A 10,657-nucleotide genomic window follows, 5' to 3' on the forward strand; every position below is an offset into this window, starting at 1 on the left:
TTATAAGGAAAAATTGAATAGGTTAGGGCTTTATTCTTTAGAACATAGAAGATTGAGAGGAGATTTGACAGAGGTATACAAAATCATGGTGGGTATAGATAGAATAAATACAAGGAGGTTTTTCCTCTGAGGTTGGGTGGAACTACAACCAGAGGTCATGGGTTAAGGGTGAAAGGTGAAAAGTTTAAAGGAAACATGAGGGGAAACTTCCTTACTCAGAAGGTTGTGACAGTGTGGAATGAGCTGCCAGCACAAGTGGTGCATGTGAGCTTGACTTCAATACTTAAGGGAAGTTTGGATAGGTACATGGATAGTAGGGGTATGGAGGGCTATGGTCCTGGTGCAGGTCAACGGGATTAGGTGGCTTAAATGGTTTTGGCATGGACTAGATGGGCCAAAGGGCCTTTTGGTGCTGTACTTCTCTATGACTTTATGACTCTAATTGTCAGTTGCATTAGTAAATAATATGCTTCACTAATCACATTTGCAGACAAACCATCTTCAACCTTAAATGCTAAGTAGCTTCTAGAATTTACCCTGATAGTCTAACATGTTTCCTGCAGCTTCTTTCACTACTGAACCTGAAGCTGAGTTTGTTATTCACTCAGAGCCTTGCAAGCTTGTACTTCACCAAAAATCCTCATGTGGTGCATAGTTATGTATTTCCTGTGCCTGTCATTGACTCATTATCATCTGTTGACACCTGGATTGTTTAGCATCGCACATCAACCAGAAGGCATTTACACTGGCGGCATTCTTTCGAAAGGAAAGATGATCTATGACGCAAGGAAAATTTTGACTGCAGGTGTTGTTCCACCCAACCTATGATCACTCACCTCTTAAGAGGAAAAACCTTTAATAATATTAGAAAGATAAGCAATAGACATGTTGGGAAAGAGAGGAGAGGACACTGCTGTGAAATTATTATGGTATTCTGTTCCATTTCTTTCTCATGTTATGGGATAAGCATTTTCTGTTAGCCAAACAAATCTTAAATTATCAAAATTTCATTCTGTTACAAGTCAGATGTGAACTCTAATTATCTCTGCTCACTTCTATCCATTTCTTTCTCTCATTTCATCCCCTTTCTTATATAGATGTACGTCTTGGCTTCATCATTTGCCATCTGCTCCTCAGTCACGAGAGAAGAGAGAGAGAGAAAAGGAGGGTTAGATGGAGAGGGGAAGAGTTTAAAGAAAGTAATAAGTGAACAAGTCAATGAATCATTTGAATTCACACATAATACCTTGATGTATTCCAATACATTATTGGTGAAGCACTGAACTGGTAGAGCAGTGGTACAGCAGTTAGCATTACTGACATCAGGTACTACCTGTGTGGAGTCTGCAGGCTCTTGCCATAATTACATTTGTTTTGACCAGGTCTTCTGGTTTCCTACATTATTCCAAAGACATACTAGTAGCTTAATTAGCAATTGTTCATCGTATCAAAGGGCAACAATGAAAATCTAAAGGAAAGTAAAGTAGTATCCCTAAGGGAAGTACGAAGGGATAAAATGGAACTGATAGGAATGCTCTGCTGGGAGGCACAATGAATCTGATTGGCTGAATTTAGTAAGTCTTTCAGTGTTATAATAATTATTCTTTTGTCTAATGTAAGTATGTGTGGGTAGGCAAAGCTTTTAAACAGAATCAGAATCAGGTTTTTTATCACCGTTGTGAAACTTGTTAACTTAGCAGCAGCAGTTCAATGCAATACGTAATAATCACCCTACTGTATCTTACACTTAACAGTTTGTGAATAGAGTACTATTTGTATAAATTATTAGTTATTTAACTCTGTGCATTTTGTGGTAACCTTTAAAAGTATACAGCTAACTATCCAGACAAACTATAGTTGTGATCAAAGTTTTGAAACACGAGAACATTACCACGGGAGCGAAGGTTCTTTGGAATCTCTCTGGTTTAAGATTGCGCTGGGGAAGCTCAGTGACTATTTGCTGGTGACAAGTAAAACAAAGAAAACAACTACTTTAAAGTACTTTATTAATCACACTTTTTCTGGTAACTGATCACTGTAAACAATACCCCATAACTTCCCTGTTGGAGTAGAGGTTTTGAACTGCCTGGCATTTGTGTGGTGTGATCGGAAGTCTAGAAGTTGCGGGACAGTTGTGGCGTGCCGTGTATGTGCTGAATCAAGCAGCGGGGGCTGGAGAGCGGGGAATGAGCCAATGATGGCCATTGCTGGAGTGAACTTGGAAACAATTCGATGCAGCAGAACCAAGGCGCGGCAGAGTCAAGATGGAACCTGGGCCAGAGAACGAGGAAAGACCCGAGATTTGATCAATTTAAACACCGAGCCAAATTGGAGAGATCGGGTACGAGTCCAGTCGAGGTAGCAGAGCCCAGGCCCAAAAGTGTATCAAAGCAGCAGGACCCAGGTCCAAGAGTGAGGAACAACCTAAGGTTTGAATGATTTAAAAGGTCAAGGGATCTGGGCTGGAGATGAGGGAGGGGCAGATTCCGCTCGCTGCTATGTGAGGTTTACTCATCTCTACACCGAACGGATGCTGTGGCCTGCAACTAACGGGCTCCTTAATCAGTGACAGTGATGCCTAGCTGTGGACTGACTTCCATGAACTTTAGTTCTGAATGCTATTCGCTTACTTTTATTGTTTGCACAATCGGCATGTTGGACCGTCTTCCTTTGTTTTAATGGGTTCTATTGGGCTTCTTTGTTTTGTGGCTGCCTGTAAGAAGATGAATCTCAAGTTGTATAAAGTATACATACTTTGATAATAAATGTATGTTGAGCTTTGAACTTCTGAACTTTGGCTGAATGGAGGCTGATACGAATACTTTTTTTGGTGGAAATAGGAAAATATTATTGCTTTTCATTGGAGAATTAGTGAAAAGGGGAAATATTAATTTAAAGAAGTTTGAAAAAATTGAGGAGAGTGATTAGAATTTTTTTTGCCAGATTTGTTTTAAGGGCAGAAGGCACTGCCAGTCACAGTGATTGAGGAAAGAGACATTGCAAGAATTAAGGTAGGTCAATATTTCATGTAGGGAAAGATAGGAGAAAGCAGGGTAATAGCATTAGTTTTGGATTTCACTGGCAGTCAAGGCTACAGTTCTAATTAACCTTTTGTTAGAACTTTCTAACCTTCATGGTTAGTGACCATGCAAGATGGCGGCACATTCAGATGCAGCGATCATCTTGCTCCGGGTGAAATAGTTTGTCCATGTCCTGCATGACTTCATTATGATCGGAAAACCCTGCTGGCTGTTAAATGTACTGTGCACAGCAACTCCACCTCACTATTGAACTGCTGAACTGCAGAGGAGCTCAGCAGCCTGGGCTTATTGTACACGCCACTGTCTGCTAAGGACCTCCGTGAGCGGCACCGTAGGAAGAGGTGTCCAAGGAAACAACAAAAGGGGGAAACGCGATGGAATCTTGGAGCAACCTAGGACGAAGCCCTTCAGGCTGGCACTCCCCTCGTTCTTACTGACGAATGTTTGTTCACTTGAAAACAAACTGGACAACCTGCGCTTGAGACTGAACTGGCAGGAGAAAAACACCTATGCACTCAATTTCACAGAAACTTGGCTTCAGGACACCCGACCAGATGCGGCCATCCAGCTGGCGAGTTTCAGCGTGTTTCGGGCTGATAGGAACCTAGCGATCTTAGGCAAGACCCGTGGTGCCAGTATCTGAATAAGAACTGGTGTATGGACGCTTTAGCTGTGCTATCCCACTGTTCACCCAACAATGAGTTCAGATTTGTGAAGTGCAAACTATTTTATATACTGAGTGAATCCACGACAGTTGTGTTGGTAGCAGTCTATATTCCCCCCCGCCTCCCCCACACTCCGGCTAATGTCGGTGAGGAACTGCGTGAGCTCTACAGCACTGTCAAACTTTTCAGCTAAACACCCCGATGGTATCTTCATTTTATAAGCGTCCATTAGCTTCGTGAGACCATGGATTTGCGCCTTGGAAGGTTTCCAGGGCGCAGGCCTGGGCAAAGTTGTATGGAAGACCAGCAGTTGCCCATGCTGCAAGTTGCCCCTCTCCACACCACCAAAGTTGTCCAAGGGAAGGGCACTCAGGCCGATACAGCTTGGCACTGGTGTCGTCGCAGAGCAGTGTGTGGTTAAGTGCCTTGCTCAAGGATACAACATGCTGCCTCAGCTGAGGCTCAAACTAGTGATCTTCAGATCACTAGACCGACGCCTTAACCACTTGGCCACGCGCCAACAGTATCTTCATTGTCACTGAGGATTTTAACCATTCAAATCTAAATTCCATCAGCATGTTGGTTTTGCTACCAGAGGTGAAAATACACTAGATCTGGTTTATACTAACATACTGGTTGCATTTGAAGCTGTCCTTGGATCCCACGTTGGACTCTCAGGTCACTTGTCTGTAATGTTAATTTTAGCAGACAAACCAGTGATCAATCAGGTCAAACTAGTTCTAAAGGTGGTGAAAACCTGGCCTGGGGGGCAATCTGTACTCTGCAGGACTGCTCTGATAATACGAACTGAAGAATTTTCAGGGAGGCTGCCACCTACAGCAACCATGTTAGTATTGAGGAATTTGTGGATTCTGTGACCAGCTACATAGAGAAGTGTACTGAGGGTGTTACCATCACGAGGGCAAATCAGAAACCATGGCTTTCTGCAGAGATCCGTGCCAGGCTGAGGGATCACGATAGATTTTTTAGATTGAGAGATGCAACAGCTCTCAGGGAAACAGGGACTGTGCTTTCCTGCTCCGTCAGGAAGGCAAAACGGGAGCATCCTCAGAGAACTTACAGCCACTTCTGCAAAATCAGAGACATGAGGTCACACCTTGAATGTCTTCTATGCCCAGTTTGATGCACAGAACAAAGTGCAGGTGAGGAATGCACCCCTCCCCCCAGGGGAGCAGACACCATCTGGCTGAAGCTGAGATGAGGAAGACCCTGGCCAGAGTCAGCCCACGTAAAGTTGCAGGGCCTGAGAATATACCAGATCAGGTTCTGAAAGACTGCACAGCTTGTCTGATGGATATATTCAACATCTCTCTGGAATAATGCATTGTTCCCTTGGTTTTTAAACTGGCAACCACCATTCCAGTGCCAAAGAAGGTGACAGCAACCTGCCTAAATGACTATCATCTGGTGGCATTAACATCATCCATTATGAAATGCTTTCAGTGGCTGGTAACAGAGCACATTAAAGCCTTACTCCTGGCTATGTTGGACACTTTTCAGTTTGCTTATGACTCAAATTGATCCACTGATGACGCAATAGCCCTCCAGCCTGTCCTGTCCCAGCTGGAAAATGGTGTCTCATATTCCAGACTGCTCTTTATAGACTTCAGTTCGGCATTCAACACCATCATACCCCAGAAACTGGTGGGGAAACTGTCCTTGCTGGCCATCAACACCTACCTCTGCAATTGGATACCGGACTTCTTACTAGTAAGGCCACTGTAAGTCCGTGTGGGCAGTGACATCTCTTGTCCCATTACGCTGGGCACTGGCACTCTCCAGGGCTGTGTGCTCAGCCATCTGCTGTTCACACTGCTGAGGCATGACTGTGTCACAGGAACCAGCTCAAACTGTGTCATCAAGTTGGTCTTATCAAGAACAGACGAGGTGGAATACAGAGAGGATGGGAGTGGCTGGTGGACTGGTGTGAGAAGAACAACCTAAGCCTGAACGTGGAGAAGACAAACTACATCATCGTGGACTTCAGAAAGGTGCAGACAATCCAGCCCCCTCTGTGAATACATGGCTCCTCTGTAGAGAGAGTTAAGTGTACCAAGTTCCTGGGAGTTCACATCATGGATGACCTCACCTGGTCCCTTAATGTCACCTCCCTGAACATGAAGGCACAGCAACACCTCCACTTCCTAAGAAGATGGAGGCAAGCAAGGCTCCCCCCTCCATCTTAACTGCGTTTTACAGGAGCACCATTGAGAGCGTCCTGACAAATTGCATCTGCATTCGGTATGGGAGCAGTTGAGCAACAGACCCAATGTCCCTACAAAGGATTGTGAGAACAGCTGAGAGGATCACAGGGGTCTCCATTCCATCTATTGGTGACATGTATCAGGAGCGCTGCGTACACAGGGCCCTTAGCATTATTAAGGGTCCCACCCATCCATCTTGCATCCTCTTTGAGTTTCTGCCATCAGGCAGGAGACTATGATGCTTAAAAACATGAATGGTCAGGATGAGAAACAGTTTATTCCCCCAGGCCATTAGGCTTCTGAACTTACTGCCGCATTGTATTTGAAGTGTCACCAGTGAATCTGTTCCATACTTCACAGTATTTAATATTAATGCACCTTAGTTTATAATTTATGTGTGATTCACTTGTAGATTTTATCCTTACCTTCGTGAGTTATCATTAGTCCGTGAGCCAGGATCTCAAATTTGGGCCACCAGTACCATCTGGGGGGAATAATTCTTATAGTGATTTTTGGCAAGGTATGCACCTCTAGTGTTAGAAAATATGTGATAGCATTGCAGCAGTGGTAGAATGGTAACCTCCATACCATAAAAACTATGATCCCGTGGTGCTTTGCCTATGATAAGATGAACTATGCCAGGTACCTGTCCCCTTACTTTGCCCAGAGAAGAATCCTTCTGTGTATGAGGCCTTCAAGACAGGCCAATTCTCAGTGCAGCTGTTAAGTAACAACCCCTGTGGACCAGGCTATTGAAGCCGCAGTGAACAAAGACACACAGACTCCTGGGGGCACATCACAGTTCAGCCTGAATGCTGGAGCTATCAAGCGTTACTACATAACAGCTGAGCACCGCAGTGTATTCCTGGGACAGTTAAGGGAGATGGTGCAAGGCAACAAATCAGAGCTTTGTCATGCGGAGCTACAGCAGCCAAGAATCCAGGAAGATGAGGAAGCAGTTTCAGCAGCGGTTAGCCTCATACATGAATGGGTCAACCCATTTGCAGAGAAGCGAGACCTCATTAACATCTCAATGGCATCTCTACAGCCCCCAAGGACATTGCCTCCGACCTGATAAAGGCATATGAGATTGGTGAGCAATGCTGTGCAACCTTCAAGGATGAGAGACTAGAGGAAGACCCACCAGCAAAGAAATTCCATGACCCAATGAAAACCAAGAAGCTGAAAACATTCAATGATATGTGAAAGAAGAGAGAAGTGAAGTCAAATGGGAGGGCAATCATCTTGAAAGCAGACAGTTTGGATGCATCATAGTGATGGCACACCACTATATCCTTTCTCATCCCCTTGGACCATTGCCCTGGGCCCTGTCCACACCGGAAGGATTGCTGAGAAAGACAAATAAAGCTACTTTAGCCACAACCTTGCAGAAAAATGTAGCAGTAGAAGAACAACTCCCAGGAAACTCTGCCACAGTGGTTGATGGAATGAACCTGGTCCAAAGAGTGAAAGGTGATCAAGTTGCTTTCAGAGATGTTGCCACAACAATTCTGGGTATGGGTCTGAGGGAAGGCAGTCGGAGCAGCAGAATAGATGTTGTGTTTGACACATACAAGGAGAACTCTATCAAGAATAGTGAAAGATCTCTGTGGGGTGTAGAGACTGGTCATGAGTTGCAAGGTATCACAGGCACACAGATGGTGAGGGAGTGGAGGAGCTTCCTGACCAAAGTCAGTAACAAAAATAGTCTCATTAGCTTCACAGTCCACGAATGGAGGAAGGCGGAGTACAGAGCAAAGCTACAGGAGAAGATTCTGTGTGCAACTGTGAATGACAAATGTTACAGAATCACATCTCAAGACAGTGAGGAGGTGCCAACTCTTCAGTGTCAACAAGAAGCAGATGGCCGCTACTTCTCCATGCTGCTCATGCCACAAGAGAGGGAAACCAATTTGTAGTGATCTGCTCAGAAGACACAGATGACTTCATCATGTCTTTAGCATTTTGTGACAAGATTAAGGCCCCGTTGTTCCAAAAGTGTGGCACTAGAACCCGTACAAGGCTTGTAGACATCAGGAAGGTTGCTGCCACTGTTGGCACAGAGATTTGTAGGGCTCTCATCGGGTTGCACGCGTATACAGGATGTGACACTGTAAGTACTTTTGCAGGCAAAGGGAAGACAAGTCCCCTCAAACTTCTGACCAGCAACAGGGAAACTCAGGACACATTGTTAGAGTTGGGTCAGGAATGGGACTACTTGCCAGAACTGATGGACAAACTGGAGGCATTTACATGTCTCCTGTATGCCCCAAAAGCATCGACCACCAAGGTCAATGAGCTCAGGTATCACCTTTTCTGTGCCAAAAAAGGTGAAATCGAAAGTCATCAACTCCCACCATGCAAGGACTGCTTAACAAAACATGCACAACGAGCCAACTACCAGGCTGGTATATGGAGAAGATGTTTGGAGAAGGACCCACAAGTGCCAAGCCCTGTTGGCAGAGGATGGAAGATGGAGAGAGAAGAGGAAGCTGAGCAGTTGGTGGTACACTGGATGGAAGGCCAGCCAGCACCCGATGCCATCCTGGATCTACTGGCCTGTAACTGTCCATAAAAACGTTCACTCCCAAGATGTATGTGTGTTGCAAATGGCCTCAGGTGTACTGACATGTACATGTACATGTACATGTACGCTGGCAGACTGTGAGAACCAGGCATCCACCTCAGAGAGTGTGGAAAGTTCAGATGAAGATGTAGAAGACGTGGAAGACATGGAAAATTATTATGATTATTAATAGGTTATGAAAGTATGGAAAACAAAGTATGGAAAGCAGTCTTTGATTAAATATATTCATTTTACAACCAAATGGGGCCTAGCTTATGGCTGTGTGGAACCCCACATTTGAATTATTGTATATGCTATGACAAAAGCTTAAGATTGTTTTGATTTGATACAACAATATGGAAAATATCATGACATTGATAAAACTCCAGAAATCTCTCCAAATGAGGTTTTTTACCTTTTGGGGCGGTGGGGGGGGGGGTAACACTTTCTGCTGTTTTGATGTTAATATGGAATATATACAAAACGTGGTTACTTATTTGAAATAATAAAGCTACCACTGGTGCAACGTTATCACATATTTTCTAATTCTAGAGGTGTATACCTTGCCAAAATCACTATGAGCATTATTGCCCTCAGATGGTACTGACCAACCCTACTGGCTTACAGACTCACAGATGTATTATGTGTACTCCTGTGCTTTACACCCAGGTTCAGAGAAATGTCTCAGTTCCATATACATTATATGGTTATTTATATATGTTATACACATGTATATAGTTAAATGACAATAAACTTGACTTGACTTCTAAACTGCCAAAAATGATATTAGTCACAAATCACAAACTCCTGCACTTCGACACTTGGGAGGCATTAGTGTTTCTGTTTGTTCTGTAGAATGATTATACATCATTTCCCATTGCCAGAGAAGGTGGAACCTGAGTGCTGCAGGACTTGTTGGGATTGTTAGATTCTCTGTGACCTAGGGAGTTACTATCTCCACACATTTACGTATGCATGCTCCTTATTTTATCAACCCACGTTTACCTGATACTACCCTTCCAATACTCGTTCAGTATCTCCTGTGTTCCAGCCTACAGCGCACCATCGCTTGAACGTTCTGCACTCCTCATCCTTTCACTGCACATTAACACCTGTTTTGTATCTTTTTTTTAGGTTGGATTAAGGTTCATTGGTTTGAATTCATATCTCGATTTTTTCACTCTGTAAATGTTGCTATGTTTGTCCAGCAGACATTGCTTCTCTTTCAGATTTCTAGCCTTTGAAGTACCTCTAATTCATTCTATGAAAGAATTAGCACGATCTTCCTAAGAAACTGTAATAAACACACATCACTTACTTTATTCCGAGAGGATTTAAGAATAGTGCAGAATCAAATTCAAATTCTTCCAGGTTCAATTAAAATCAAAAGAGTGCATGTTGGCAAAAACAGTCACATTCCTGTACTGATGTAAGTTTGACTTTTTGCAATCATGTGAAACAATATATTGTGAGTTTTTGCATTGATTGCAAGGTTCATTGCTCTCATACGTAAATATTAAACTGGATACCGCCACTGAGCCTTTGCCACCATTGCTGCCTCCATAATGAGCACAATCAGATAAAATTTAACCTATAAATATCATAAAGGCATGTGGGCTTGTAAGTGAATCGACCATTGTAAATTGTCATTGGCATGCAGATGCATTGCAGAACCTGTCGATATTTTCTGGGAAGTTTGGGATAATAAAATGGCACTTTGTAGATGGTTCATGTAAATGGAAGCTTACAAGCATGGACCCAAAGGGGTGAATGATTCCAGATACAGAAGATAAATAATATAGGGTTGTCAGTCCAAAGTGAAAGAGGGTAGTAATGGGCTAAGTAATAAAGGATGGTTCTGCGTGATGCACTGGCTGTGGTTATTAATAATTTGCATATTTAGGGAAAGAACTTGTTTCTTATTCCAAGCAATCCCAGGTTAAATGGTGACCACAAAATATGGGTCCCAGACTCATCCAAGATCCAAACACAGCCACACTTCTATAGGGGTCAGAAGATAGTGTACTGGGTAGTTAATACAAGCATGGAGCTGCAGCTGGAAGACTGTGCGTTAGATTTGTTTAAATAAAGAAGAAATGGAAAAGGTGAGTAACAGCAGGCCGATCACCTGAACGTCTGTGTAAATAAAATACTGGGGAA

At 43.5% G+C, this 10,657-nt stretch overlaps 1 long non-coding RNA gene across 1 annotated transcript in view; it reads right to left on the reverse strand.

Annotated features, from left to right (window-relative positions):
- LOC134343548 (uncharacterized) overlaps nt 1-9,912 on the reverse strand; it is a 28,487-nt gene extending 18,575 nt beyond the window's left edge. The window contains exon 1 of the long non-coding RNA XR_010017256.1: nt 9,816-9,912. This is a non-coding gene — a long non-coding RNA (uncharacterized LOC134343548). The remainder of the gene's footprint in view (nt 1-9,815) is intronic.
- Between the last annotated feature and the right edge of the window lie 745 nt (nt 9,913-10,657).

The sequence above is a fragment of the Mobula hypostoma genome, chromosome 3 (genome assembly GCF_963921235.1).
Source record: "Mobula hypostoma chromosome 3, sMobHyp1.1, whole genome shotgun sequence".
NCBI lineage: Eukaryota > Metazoa > Chordata > Chondrichthyes > Myliobatiformes > Myliobatidae > Mobula > Mobula hypostoma.